This window comes from Melozone crissalis, unplaced genomic scaffold, assembly GCF_028551555.1.
Source record: "Melozone crissalis strain CALT ecotype California unplaced genomic scaffold, PUWL_Pcris_2 ptg000002l_1, whole genome shotgun sequence".
In the NCBI taxonomy this organism is placed as follows: Eukaryota; Metazoa; Chordata; class Aves; order Passeriformes; family Passerellidae; genus Melozone; species Melozone crissalis.
This window is the reverse complement of record NW_026535780.1, coordinates 19,917,318-19,931,378: the sequence shown is the minus strand read 5'-3', so window position 1 is coordinate 19,931,378 and position 14,061 is coordinate 19,917,318.

Below are 14,061 nucleotides of genomic sequence, written 5' to 3'. Positions count from 1 at the left end.
AAGTTCTGCAATTACCAAGGTAGATTCCACTTTATTGAGTGAAGGGGAAAAGAAAGCTTTGTTTTGTGGTTCCAGGATGCTTTTAACATTATCTATATATATTTACCAATTGACAGAAGGAAGAGTGTTGTAGATTATACAGCCAAGGTATGATTGAAGACATGTAGGCAAGGGGCAACTTGGGAAGCATTGATCACAATCTCATTAGATCTGAGATTGCAGCAAAAATGAATGCTAAATGAGGAGAAGGAGAACAAAAAGATGCTGGAGTCAGACTTGTGTTTCTCCAGAGGAATAGCTACATGGTCATAAAAATCCAACTGGCTGAGGACTGGGGCTGAGGGAACAGAATACCCCAAGAACTATAGAATAGAGAAAGAAAAGCATTTAGCATGCTTCTCTGCCAGCAAGGAGTGTACCAAAAGACAAACGAGGCTAAATAAGGAGTTCCACACCAAAACTGGAGAAGAAAAAAAAAAAAAAGAAAAAGGAAAGAGAACAATCTGATGGGCAAGTTAGAAAAGAGAAACCATGTGGTCCAAAAAGCTACATGCTAAGTCAGAAGAGAGAAAAAAACAAAGAAAGTGTGCTAAGTAACAATAGCCAAAGAAATCAAGCTAATTAGTATGAAGCAAACAAGCTTGACAGACTGGCTGAAGCCAGACAGAGGCTGGAGAGGGGAGGGCAGGTAAGAGGTCAAACGAGCTCTTTGCCCTAGTATTCATTTAACAAGATGAAGGTCACATCTCAGAAAGTGTGATAGATTTTTCTGGATGGGGAAAGTGAAATGTCATCAAGAATTATGGTTATGTCATAGCGGCACTCTCATAATCTTGACAAGTCTCCAATCCTTGCTTAATTAGCAGGCTTCATGTTTCTAAAGGGGCAAATATAATAAGAAAAGCTAGCTGAAAATATTTAGCAATTCTGAGGAGACACATGACATTTTCCTCATTGTATTTTCCCATTTTCTGTGCCTCAGTCACAAAATTTTAAATTGCCTGCAAAAGAAGGAGCTTGGTGGAAGATGAGAGGCTTATACATTTAATCTACATCATCTAATGCCTCAGTGCCTGCCTGTTGTCAAAATTCCACAAAACACTTTCTTCTGAGCATACCAATAGCTCTACTGAAGTTGATAGAATTACTCTAGCATCTAAAATCAAGCATTTCCTCCAAGGTTGTATTAAAGCAAATGCAAAATGCTGGCATAATCAGTCGCAGTGATACACTTTATTTTGCTATGAAAGACATGCCAGACCTGTAGCAGAGGGTGAGCTGGGGACACTCCAGTCACAGAAAATGCACCCACAAAGTCTCTAATGGATGCTTGTCCTCCACAGGGAAAATAATTATCTCATTCTCAGGGTCATAATTTTTGCACCTAGCACAATTGGACAAAAGCTCTTCTGCTGCCTTACCCATGCTGGGGTGAGTTGACCAAGCTGATGAAGAGGAATATGGTTCTCTACAGTTATTCAATTAAGTTGAAACTTAAATAAAACAAGGCCGATGGCTGGGAAATGCTCTCAATCTCCTCCTTTACACCCTGTGTAGAAGCTGTTCCAAAGTGTTTAATATGCACAAGGAAGAACAGGTGGATTGATGCATTCTTGTCGAAATATGTATGTGTATATTATATTTGTCATAATTTACTTCAGAAATGTAGAAAAACAGTAAATATTCCAACAAAAGAGAAAAATTTGAGGGATATTACAAACTCCAAACACAAACCAGATGAATGTTTTTTCTCATTTTCTAATGCTAAATCAGAAGTCTTGTTATTTTGTATGGAAAAGGAAAGGAAGAAAGAGATAGGAGTTGATTGAGGCTTGAAAAATCTTGAATGACCTGTCAAGAGCTCTTACTGATGAAAGTTAAAGGCAACACTTGTAAAGATGAATTGCATGAGCTATTTTTTATACTGCACAGTGTTTAATAGTGGACTTCAATCTATTTTATGAGACAAATACCTTAATACAGATGATTTGCAAAAAGAATGCAATATTTACCCAAATAAGAATAACATCCTCAACTACATTTACTGCTAATTTAAAATGACAAGGGCTATCAATCCTCAAAGTCCTCAGTATAACCTAATCACCAGCTGGGGTCAGGCCAACATTTGCTTTCTAGCAAAGTATTGTAGAAATAGATGAATTGCCCTGCTCTCCAGAGCATTCAGTATTGGCTGCTTCTGAAATCAGAAAACCAGCCTCGAGGAAGCATCACAATATCTTGTGCCTTTTTCATTTTTAGTTTTTACTATGTCCTTAGCTGCTAATATTTTGCCACTTTTCAAGTTCTGTTACTTTCTTATGTGCATATTAGTTTAGTATCTGTAATTTACTGCTGTAACCTTGAAAAGACCCTGGAAAGTAAAATCTGCCTCTCTGAGGTCTTCTTACCTTAGGTACATAAATGTGAAGAAAATTAAGAGGCTGAAGTTATTTGCCAGAACAAATAAGAAATTTGGAAAGACTTTTACTTTTAGGAAACTAAAGGAAAATTACCTAAGCCAAAAGGCAAATATTGAGTGTGGAAATAGATATCCTGATGATGGAAAAAATCTGTTTATCATTATCATGGTAGAGTTTTGCACTTTTTTTTTCTTGAGAGGATAAAAACTTCATATCTTTGATACAGCTTTCTCTGATTTTATGTATTTCTACTTAAACTTAATAATAATAGTGTAGTTCAGTGTAAATTAGTTTGATTTTTCAATTTCTTAATGAAAAATGTTTTGATGAAGAGGCAACAGCATGAAACTGTCCTCAATTTTCTGGGTTTTGGGTCCTACACATTGAAAAAGGTCTGATTTGGATCCCTTACAAAAACTTTAGAAAGGGTTTGCTTTTGAGAAGACACATATCCAAATCTGAAGGAAAGATAGGTAACTTTTTAAGAAGTTTCTCCCCCTGGACCTTTAATTTGTCATTTTTAAAAATGTGCATCTAGAAATATAAACGTACTGAGTAGTTCTGTGGGTTTGTTTGGTTTTTTGTTTGTTTGTTTTGTTTTTTGGTTTTTTATTTGTTCTGGTTTATGTTTGGGGTTTTTTTTTTTTTTTTGCCACTAGCTAGAAAACAGCAAAATTATTTTACCTTGTCATAAATAAATGGACTTCTGAGTAGTTCACTGGGAGGTGATGGATGAGAGTTCATCATTCCACCACATTCTCACAAGCTCTTGTAACACAATACCATAGCATGGGATTTTATGTATAGAACACAAATATCTATACATGTAATAATATCTGTCAGCTCCTGCCTAAAATCTTACCAAAGAAATTTGCAGGACATCTTCAGCATGATAGTGTCTCCAGATTACGGCATGCAAATTAAAAAGCCTGCAATAGCACCTTTGAATCTCAAATTGTTTTTCCTCCTAAGTGCAGACACTTGACTTTAAAAAATGCTGATATTTTATTATCATGACTACCTTTATCCTGTTCCTAGTTCCCTCTATCCCATCACTCCTAGGCATCTGAAGAGTACGGAAAGATCTGTACACAGCCAGAATTGGAATGCTGCAGGATTAGACACTTCTACTATCCCTTACCTCATTCAGTAAAACAGTTGTGCAGCATGTTGTGATTGCTGTCTTAGGCATTAGGCCAAAAAAAAGAAAGAAATTTTCAAATGGAGCTATTTTACTCACCTTCCTGCTCCAAAAATGTAGCTCCCAACTTTCTCTATTTGTCTCACTAATGACTACAGTTGTGAATTGAAGAAATGATGTCTTAAAAGTGGACATTCCTTAATCAACTTCTTATCAGCCCTAACTTTGACTGCTAAAGGTTATGATGTGAATCACAATTTACCATGTTCTAGAGTCTCATAATTTAGGTCTTTAAATTATTCTCAGGTGATGTCTTGGAAATGAATAAATTTATCTGCTGTGATGGTGCTCTTCCTTTTCCAGATCTTTATTAAAGCAGGCCACAAAATTTAGTTGTTTAAAAGCTTACCTGGAGAGATGATGAAGACACCCTGAGTCATATTCTTCTGGTGTTGCTGGGTCTGCATGCACTGCACTTGTCTTCATCACATTGCAGGTTTGGTCTTTGCAATGGGTCCAGATTGGACAATGCAGTCTGAGGAGCTCTTAAACAGATGGTATTTTCAGCAATGTGGTTTAGAAATTTCTAAGAAAGGAATTTTTATGTTGTGAGTTTTGGGGTTTTTCTTCTGTTTTTTTTCCCTTGTCATTTGCCTCTGTCACCTCTCTGCAGAACTCTCTCTAACAAGGGAAATGAAAACACATTCCATTTGTCCTTTAGGCAGCTGCTGGAAGCTGTGAGCCATTCAAATAAACAACCCAGGACATCACTAGGGGTATGATGAGTTATTGTCAACACCTCATGAGCTATCAGGTTCTTTTTGCCCTGATATCAGTAATGAAACTCATTCTATAGCTGACTCATTTGAAAAATCCCTGGGTCTGTTACAAGGGTGTTTCTGGGCTCCTGTTTTGAAGGTGGCATACAGTGTTCAACCACAGAAAAAATCAGCCCTCACGCTTTTTTCATTAGGTGGTAACAATTTGTAAGCATAACACTAAAGCAGTGCAAAACTCATAAAAATATTTATACAAACAGGAGTGATCTGATCCTGCAGATGCCTTCTACACCTGTATTCATCTCAACTGTGTGGAAGCTGGCATCAAAATGAAAAATTTAAGCAATTCACCAACATGACCACATTCACATTGCAGAAATATATCTTCTGAAAACATTGAAAACTAGAGACTTGTGGTTCTTGCAGTACCCATATAGTGTACCTGTGCAGTGTCTATCACATTCACTTATTTTTAGGTTCCCTGATATGAGAGGTAAAGTGCTTCTAAAGGCCTTTCCATTGCTGCAGAAGCTCTTTTTCTTGATTGAATCTTCTCGTGGGTGCTTTACTTTGATCATTTTATCCAATTGTTTTTTCTCCTGTGGTTTTATTTTCCTTCAAAGCTGTAGAAGGTGAATTATCCTCTGTTGTACCCAAAGTCCATTGCTGAAGGGAAATGTCCAGCAACAAGTGGTGCGACAGGAGACATCAGAGACTGCCTGTTTCAGGTTGCGAAACTAAAGCTTTTGGGACATTTAGGGTTGGCAATTCTGCATATGACTTTTCCTTAGGACTGTCTGCCTGGGAATGATAACCACTGTGGGATCTTTCAGTGGCCCCTAGTATACAGGTCAACTTACAAGAGTTGAATTTTGCTCCCAGCAATGAGGACTATTGGCAACAAAAAATCCAAGATTGTATCAACCATCTTTTCTAGATCACAAGACTCCACATTATCCTTATCACACTGATGGATTTCTTGTCTCTTTCCTCTGCTCCCAGAAAAACTGAGGGTGACTGTGCATTATCCCTGCCACCTTCCAAGGATGAAGCCATTTTTTCCTAAGTACTAAACGCAAAATACAATATTGAAGGCTTCTGTATTTTCAGGACTTGATGAAAGAATCATCCAATCCCTCTACATTTCTTTAGAGAGCTGCTCTGTTATCTCAGGATTTCTCTTCACCATCCTCTGGCTAGAATGGCAAGACAGCCCCAAACAATTAATGAGGCCGGAATGAATTCAACTCACAGTCTTAGGTAGTATTTAAACAGATTCTTGTTTATCACACAAGAATAAAAGTATAAATGTCTTGATTTCCTGGAAAAGCAGACCTACACTGTGATAAAGGCCTCTGTTTAAAAAGGAAGGTTTTGCCGTCTTTTCAGTCTAGGAGCTAAAAAGACTGGGAATCCCTTGCAGCCTCTCTCTTTGACAAGTATATATTTTTTCAGATGCAAAAAGTGAAAATGTATCTGTTTCACAGAGACTATGACACTTTTTTTTGTTCTTTTATATCTCTTTTAGCCACTTTCTTTTAAATGAACAGGGCTTTGGTTTTTTGTTGTTGTTTTTCTAAGGGTTTTTTTTGTTGGTTGGTTGGTTGGTTGGTTGGTTGGTTGGTTGGTTGGTTCGTTGCTTTTTTGGTTTGTTTTTATTTTTTTCTGAGTCTCACTCTGTCTGTCCCATTTTTGCACCTAGTAAAATAGTGGGGAAGGGTAAAACCAGCGATGGAGAAGGATATATCTCCTCCATGGTCCTCCACTGCTGTGTAGAAGACAGCCACTTGCCAGTCCCAGTAGTTCCTGTTGTACTCAAAGTAAAGGCTGGATTGGACAAAGGATCTGGAGGATGAGCTGACTTCCCCCCATTAAATCATACCAGATCAGTAGAAAGTTTTAAGCCTTCTGTAAGCTGTTACTCCTCCCAGTGTAACTGGTCTGCACTGGAGCCAGCCTGGTTGGGAAGGGTCTGTTAAACACTGGAACAGACTGCCCAGGGAGGTGGTGGAATCACCAGCGCTGAAGATGTTCAAGCAAGGACTGGACATGTCACTTGGTGCTGCTGTCTAGCTGACAAGGGGGTGGTCACTCAAAGGTTGGACTTGATGATCTCAGAGGTCTTTTCCAAAGTAAATTATTCTGTAATTTTTTGATTCTGTGAAATTTCCCTGGCTCTTGGAGCTCTGAGGAAGTGCAGGGAAGATGAGAGAAAAACACATTGAGCCTTGCATATGTGAGGCTCCATACGGCGAACATCCTCTGTGCCTGGGATCTGGAAATGCAGTCTGTTTAAAAAAGGCTTGGAAAAATCACTAAAGCTTTTCTGTGGCCTCAAATCGCTCGTGTTTCTTTTTTGATAATGGCAATATGCTGTTGTCTCATGGGTAACCAGAGTGACAGGGCATTCCCTGGGGTCAGGCTGGCAGCTCTGCCAGGTCAGCCTTGGCCAGTGCACATCAAGCCCTGGGCACACAGATGGGGCACTTTGAGGTGCTCACACTGCACAGGCTGTGCAGCTTAGCAGGGCTCTTGCATTGTCTGTGCTGTCAGCATTGCACCTTCCCCAAGCACTATATGCTTTCAGTACAGGATTATAAAGAAAGAAATTAAACTGGAACCCATTAAGCATGTTTACTCTCTGCAGCAAATATTTTTACCATGTAGTTTTGTGCACAGGAAGTGCTGTAAACTTCAGCATTGCTGCTGGCTCCTTTGTAATCACTCTGCTGATTATGAATTGGTGCCTTTTGGCAGTCGCTGCTCACACGGTTATGATTCCTGCTGGTGGGAGGGTAATAGAGGGGAAAAAATGGGAAAAAAATGTGCAGGCCAAGGAGACCTCAGAACAATTAATGTCCTTCAGCAAAGTGGAGCAGGGTGCAAGATAAACTACCCAAATCCAGGCTTGTGGCAACTCTATTTCTATCTTCTCCCTCCTGCAAAGGCTTTATCTAAAAAGATATATGTGAAGAAACTAGACCTACCAGTTGGGACTTGATCACAGTATATCAGAAGAAACTATGTAGCCTGAGAGCTGGATTACAGACATCACGACAAAAGTCTGTTCAAAAAAATAAGTGAAAAACATTAAGCTGTAAGATAAACTAAAAATCATCCCTTTCCTCTGTATGCAAAACAGTGATCTGAGTTAAAAAACAAGAACAAATCCCCATGGTTATACGATAGCTGATGTGTATTATTTATTTTTTATGAGATAATCTAAAGCTTCATACAGTAAATGTGAATATTACAGGATTTGGTGTGCTGTTATTTTCATTACGAACTCATATTTTTCAGAAGTTTATAACCTTGATGTTAGAACTGGTGTGGGGGGTTTGGACCTTGCTGTAGCTTAGCTCAGCCTGGGGCACTGACCCTCTCTGGTCTCCATGGAACTGGGCACTCACCAGTCTGGCACTGGTGTGGTGGGGCCCAGGATGCTGTGGAACTAATGGGAATCTGTCAGTTGGAGAGGGAGAATGGACCTCATTGATTTATTTTGGATGAGCTCATTATGTGGGGGAGAGCAGGGCATGTACTACATATGGAAAACTTTATCCAGTGAATTTCACACCCATCATGGAGTTGAGCAAGTCAGTTCTTTGTTAGACTGCCGACAGCAGATGGGCAACTGAAGGCATTGCTCAGTAATATGTTATATTTCTCTCTTTTCTCTCTCTTTTTTTTTTTTTTTTTTTTTCTGTTTGGTTCTGCCTCAGGCTGGACATCTAGGAAAACCCAAGTCCTTTGGTTTGGAATTTCCAGGTACCCTTCAGGTTGTTGTGCCTGACTTTCCCCCTTCATTTTCCTTCTTGGAAGATCAAAATTCTCTTTAGACTGATTTCATGACACATTCTTTCTTTAGCTACTTTCTGTCTTTTCTTCAAGGTAGAAAATCTGCCAGTTTCCAACTCATGTTTGTATCCTCTTCATCTATCTTCTGTCTTCTTTTCATCTCACCCTATTCTTTTTCTTTTTTCCTTGTTTAGCCCAGTGTTGGAAGAGGGCTATTACTGGTTCTTGTGAAAATAGCATTTCTGCTTGCATGAGAGTGCTGCCAGACTGATCATATTTGCTCACAATAATGTGTCTCACTAAATTATAACGGGGCATCTGATTACATTAGATTAAAATTCCTAGACTTCACACCTGCCCTTGCACAGTCTCTTAATATTTTTTCCCTAAGAAGATGACTCCTTTTAGTGCCTTGGCTTCCATAAACTTCTTTGTGCCTACTCCTTGATCTGCTGTGCTAACTGAAGTTCTTGTGGGTGATGCTTCAAGCTCTCAGTTGTGCACATAGTCTCAGTGAAGCCACTGTGCTATGGAGTGAGCACTAGTAGCCAACATGTTGGCGTGGATGATCAGAGTGGGTCCTGTTAGAAATAAGCTTGGTATGATGAGATCCAAACTTTGCTTCTTTTAAAGTAGGAAATCCAAGATTATATCTTACTCCCATCCCTGTCTCAGCACTTTTTTGAAGGGTCAGGTTAAAAAGCAAATTTTGCTCACAGAGCTGCTTTTAATTGCCTATTCACATTCTCCAGTCTCAGTTCTTGAGGAGAATATGTCTGAGCAGATGGCTTTGACTATAGCATGGGCTGTGTACCACATAAGAGTACTCTGGCAAATATAGTTAGGTGTCTGTCTGATATGGATGACAAGAGACAGTGAAATATGTGAGAGTGTGAAGCTGAAGTGTGGTTACTTCTAAATGCTGAATTAGCTCTGGTTCCATTTTTGTTTCAACAGTTGTTACTTTCTGTAGGAGCATTATAGCAAGCTGAACTCAACTTTTCATTTCACCGTGCTTGCAGGATGAGTGACCTTCAGAGCAGAAAGATGTGAGAGGTGTAGGGGACAGTCTGACAGAGCACAGGAGTCAGAATTCCAGGAGTAGGAGAATCCAATGATAAAATGCAGTGCTAAGTGATTTTTGTGACTGGAAAACCAATTCATCTCAATGGTACCTGGGTAGAATAGTTAAGCCACGTTTATTATCTCTGGTTTCTCCTGAAGGAGAAACAAAAGTGGGGTGCTGACATGATCCCATGAATAATTGTTGTCATCTTGGTGTCAGGATGGGAAATTATGCCTACAGGCCCCTCATGGTTTATTCTCTCTGTCAGGCTGGGTGCCATACAATAGGTGAAGAGGTAATTAGTACACTGGGATAGTCAAAGTGCTTGGGCTACCATTTAGGAATCATCAGCAAAAGTCTTTTCCTTTGTAATCTTGTCTTAATTCCTCAGAGTCCTCTTTATGTTTTCTTGGTGTATGAGGTAGTGGTGTTCTTTGGGAAAAGGCTCATATGGAGAAATAGGTTTATGCTACATCTGGAGGACACTGAGGCTTTTCAGCCTGATATCCTCTAGAAACAAGACCCAAAGCAAGAACAATTGGCCAGGTTGCAAGAAGTTATGTGGCTGCCCATTTCTCAGCTCTAGAGAAAACTGGGAAGCTTAAAATGATATCATTTGCCTAAAAGTGTGATTTAAACCCTTGTGGAGCTCTACAACCACATCTTTAAATTTGTTTTAGTATTCCTGGGAGGATACTGAAAAGAGAAAATGATGATTTGGCAAAGCTAAATACTCATAGCCATGTGAGAAAAAGAGGTTTTTGATGTTCATTTGTCACTATTTGTCATTACATAGTTTGTTTTCAACACGTTTAGTGGCACAGACCCTGAAAAACAGTGAATGGCTAAAGTGATGGGTGAAGTGTCTCTGCAGCTGGATATGGTTTCTCCAGATGATAAATGACCAATACATCTTTGAGAACTGGAATGGACTCATGAATTTACATAGAGAAAGTAGATGACATTTGTCAGCTTCCACTGTCTGGTTGCTAAAACATTTAGTTTTGGAAGCAATTATCTTTTTTTTGTCTCCTGTTTTCCCTTGCAATAGGGAAGGAATTCCCTTTACACATCTCAGTGTCTTCTCTTTACTCTTCTTCACGTCCATCATCAAAATACCTTTTTTGATGTTTGCAGAATGGCCTCAAGACTTCGGAGAGCTAAAACTCTGGCTTACCAAGATGGTCAACATTGTCCTTCCCCCCTACTTTTTAGTTCCCTTCTCTTTGCAGTTATCTGTCATCTCCCAGTTTATGCTGAGATTAGCAACTCTTAAGGACAAAGACTGCAGGTCCATGAGTAAGGCTCATAAAACAGCAATTATAGCAATTGAGAACTAATTCTGAGGTAATCGAGTCATCTCTAGACACCTTTCTTTAAAAGCACAGGTATATTCTCTTTCCATCAATGTCCTCTTGCAAACTCCACGATCTTGTTTCCAACATAAAAGCAATTCTCAGACCGTGTATGTTTGTGTGTGTACTTTATAACAGAAATATTTTCTCAGGGAACTATAATGTTTCAGTTGCCACTGCAAACATGTCAGAGGAGTATGTGAGACTGAGCTGACACAGTGCAGAAGCTTTATTGGCAATTACTCCTGAGACACACACAGCGGACATTTAATTACTAACAAAGCCACTTATATTGTGGACTTGGAGGTTGTAGATTTCCCCACGATTCCTTAGACAAATGCTTTAACCTTTTTTCTAATTAGGACAGTGATATTTCCCCAAAGGAAGGCTATGTGGCTGCTTTCAGAACCAGGGCGGGAAAGGGAACAGGAGAGGGGCACAGGAGCAGTCTGGGCAGCTGTGAGCAGACACTGCTCCCTGCACCAGGGCATCCACTGCCCTGCTGTGGCCATTCTCATGCTGCAGCAGAGCCAGTAAATGCCACAGAATTTTATTACAGAGCAGGGATTAATTACTGCATATTACAGAGCAGGGATAAAGACATTGTCCCTGCGTGGGCTGTGCTTCCCTTCCACTGATCCCACAGTTCGCCAACAGACAGACAATCCTTCCCCAGCACAGTAGGAACCTTGGAGAGCTGCTTCTTCCAATAAGGTTCTTGATCTAGATTTTGCCATGCAAAGGATAATTCCCCCCTCCAGGTAAGTACAGGACTCACTACATTTATAAAGCAACTCCTGTGCTTGAGGAATGACTCCCACCACTATTTTGGCAGGAGGAGATTTAAGCTGTGAAGGCATAATGAATTTCGATGTGTGCTCTGTGCAGTGTCAAACTGTTTAATTTTGAGAAGCTGAAGTCACTAGCCTGTTGTTTCATGTTTCTGTCTAATTGAAATGTTAAAGAACTGATCTTTCTGCTGTGTATTTAGTCTGGACATTCCAGCCTTTGAACTCTCACCAGCACTGTGAGTAATGTTATCCACACACATTCACTCTATTGTGACAGCAAAATCTCTACATCTGATTTTATAAAAAAAATCAAAGGGCCAGCATGATGTATACATAAAACATTGAAAACACTCTTTTGGAGGTAAAAAAAAGAGATGGAAATAAAGAAATACGGAAAGAAAGAAAGAAAGAAAGAAAGGAAGAAAAAGAAAAGGAAGAAAAAAAGAAAAGAAAGAAATCTCAACCCATTACACCAGCTCTTGGGAAGGAGGGAGGAAGCTTTCATTAGACTTACCATCATTTTCAGTTTTAATCACCTCTCTTCTTTTCAAATTAAAAAAGAAATTTTGATCAAGGGCCTAGAAGACCCAGAAGTGCCTTCTGGGGTTATCTGAACCAGTCACCTGTTTGGAAGAGACAGCCTTTCACCATCAGACGGATATGCATTTTCAATAATTAACTATTTTTAGCGTGGCATAAGTGAAAAATTAATAAGCCCCAGCAGCAAATAAGCATTGCAGTGTGGGTAGAGAAGAAAATACAGGCCACAGCTCAACCTCCCTCTTTGAAAGTTCAGCTCCCTTCCTTCCCCCCCTCCCCTGCTGCAGTCCCCAAAGGGTGACTTCCCTCTCTAATAGACCCACATTTACAGCGAGAGGTTGCCATTTCCCAGCTAGTCCAACATTAACATTCATCATCTCATTTCAGCACCTCCTGTGAGTAATTGCAGCCCTGAGAAAAGGTCTCTCCCTCGGCTTTTTTTCTGCCCAGCCGAGGGCTCCCCACAAACTCTGGGCACTCCCCCCGGGAGTTTGCTATTCCTGTGGCGCTCCTGACAGTCATTTGTTCATTCCCTTTGCTGCGGCCAGCAGTGAGTGGGAGGGCTGAGCAAGGAATGAGCTCTGTCAGAATTGCCCCAAGCAAAGGGACATTGCAGCTGAGGTGGCAGAGGAGGAAGGACCGGGTCTCTACAGAGTATCTTCTCACTGGTCATGGAGCCAAGAGCGCCGAGAGCAGCCCTGGCACTCCTCTGGGCAATAACCAGGTCTGTGCCCAGCTTTCCACCCCTGCAGTAAAGACACAAGGCTTCTTCAAGGGCTCACTCATGACCACATTGCTGTAAGGTGACAAGCACAGGGTGTGGGGAGGCAGAGTGGCACCTGGCCCATTTTGTTTCACATTATGCCCTCCTTTGACACCACCATCTTCAAGGTCACATTTCTACATTCTGCAGCATGTTCAGCGTGGATTGTTCTCTTTCAATTTTAGCCCAATTTTCAAAGTTAAACTGTGAAAGTTCTGGGCAATGGTGGAGAGAGGTCTGCAGTGCCTCTGCAATGTTTGGCATACAAAATTACTCTAATGAGCCCTTGGTGATGATTCACTCAAACTGAAAGGGACTGAAGACTCTGGGGCCTGCAGAATACCATTGTGTAGTGGGGTGAAACCAGAGCAAAATGATCTGCACCATTATATAGGCAGCTGCACATCCCTTTGCAAGAGTTTGCACAGCCTGCCTTGAGCACAGTCTGCAGATGTGTCTTAAATATTGGGCAGGTTTTAAATAAATGACTGATCATTTTGCTGTTCTTTAAATTAAATTTAAAACTCAAAATTTGATAATTTAAATTGTGTTAAGAAAACTTTTGTCTAATTTCTGTGTGGCATCATCAGTTTAAAAGATTCAATGATCATGAGGGCATCAGTAAGTAGGGAAGAGCTAATGGAGAGAAGCATCAGCACTTGAAACTGAAACAGAGAGTTAAAGCACTGTGTGAATAATGAAATGAAATTTTGCTCAAGGAAGGGTCTCATGGATTAGAGAAGCTGTAATGAAAACTGTGGGCCCCTCTATATAAAAAAAAGAGAACATGTACAGACAACCACAGAAGGCGTTATTTAAGTTATCACTTGAATTAGAGACTAATGAAATATTATAGGCGGAGTTGATGGATTATACAGTAACAAAGGCTTGAATATCTCTAATAAATCTGTTTTTAAAAAATGAAATTTAATGACCATATCTTAGTTAATAGATAGAAAATGACCTAAAGATTTTAATTTGATGGGGCAACTGTCCCATACTTGACTGGGAAGGTTTTTACATACAAAGGTTGTGACAAAATATTAAGGCAGGTGGAATTCCCTGCCTGACAGATGTCAGCTGCAGAGAGTCTCAGGGGTATCAGTGAAGGAATATTTGAGATTATATGTAAACCATTTCCATTTTCCTTTCAATTTTTAGAGTTGCTCAAACTTTTCTTTCCCCTGTAGACAATGCCATACTTTTTGTTTTGCAAAGCTAAATTAATTACTTCTTTAACAGTGGTTTTACTGAGAAATGTAGCTATATTGCTGGAATGGGTTCAGGATAATGCCAGGTTTTGAAAATGTCAGTTCTTCTTCTTTTTTTTTTTTTTTTTTTGGAGTACCTTAATGAATAAGTTGAAACAGCAACTGTAATTTATAGATTTGGATTCTTGGTCACAAGT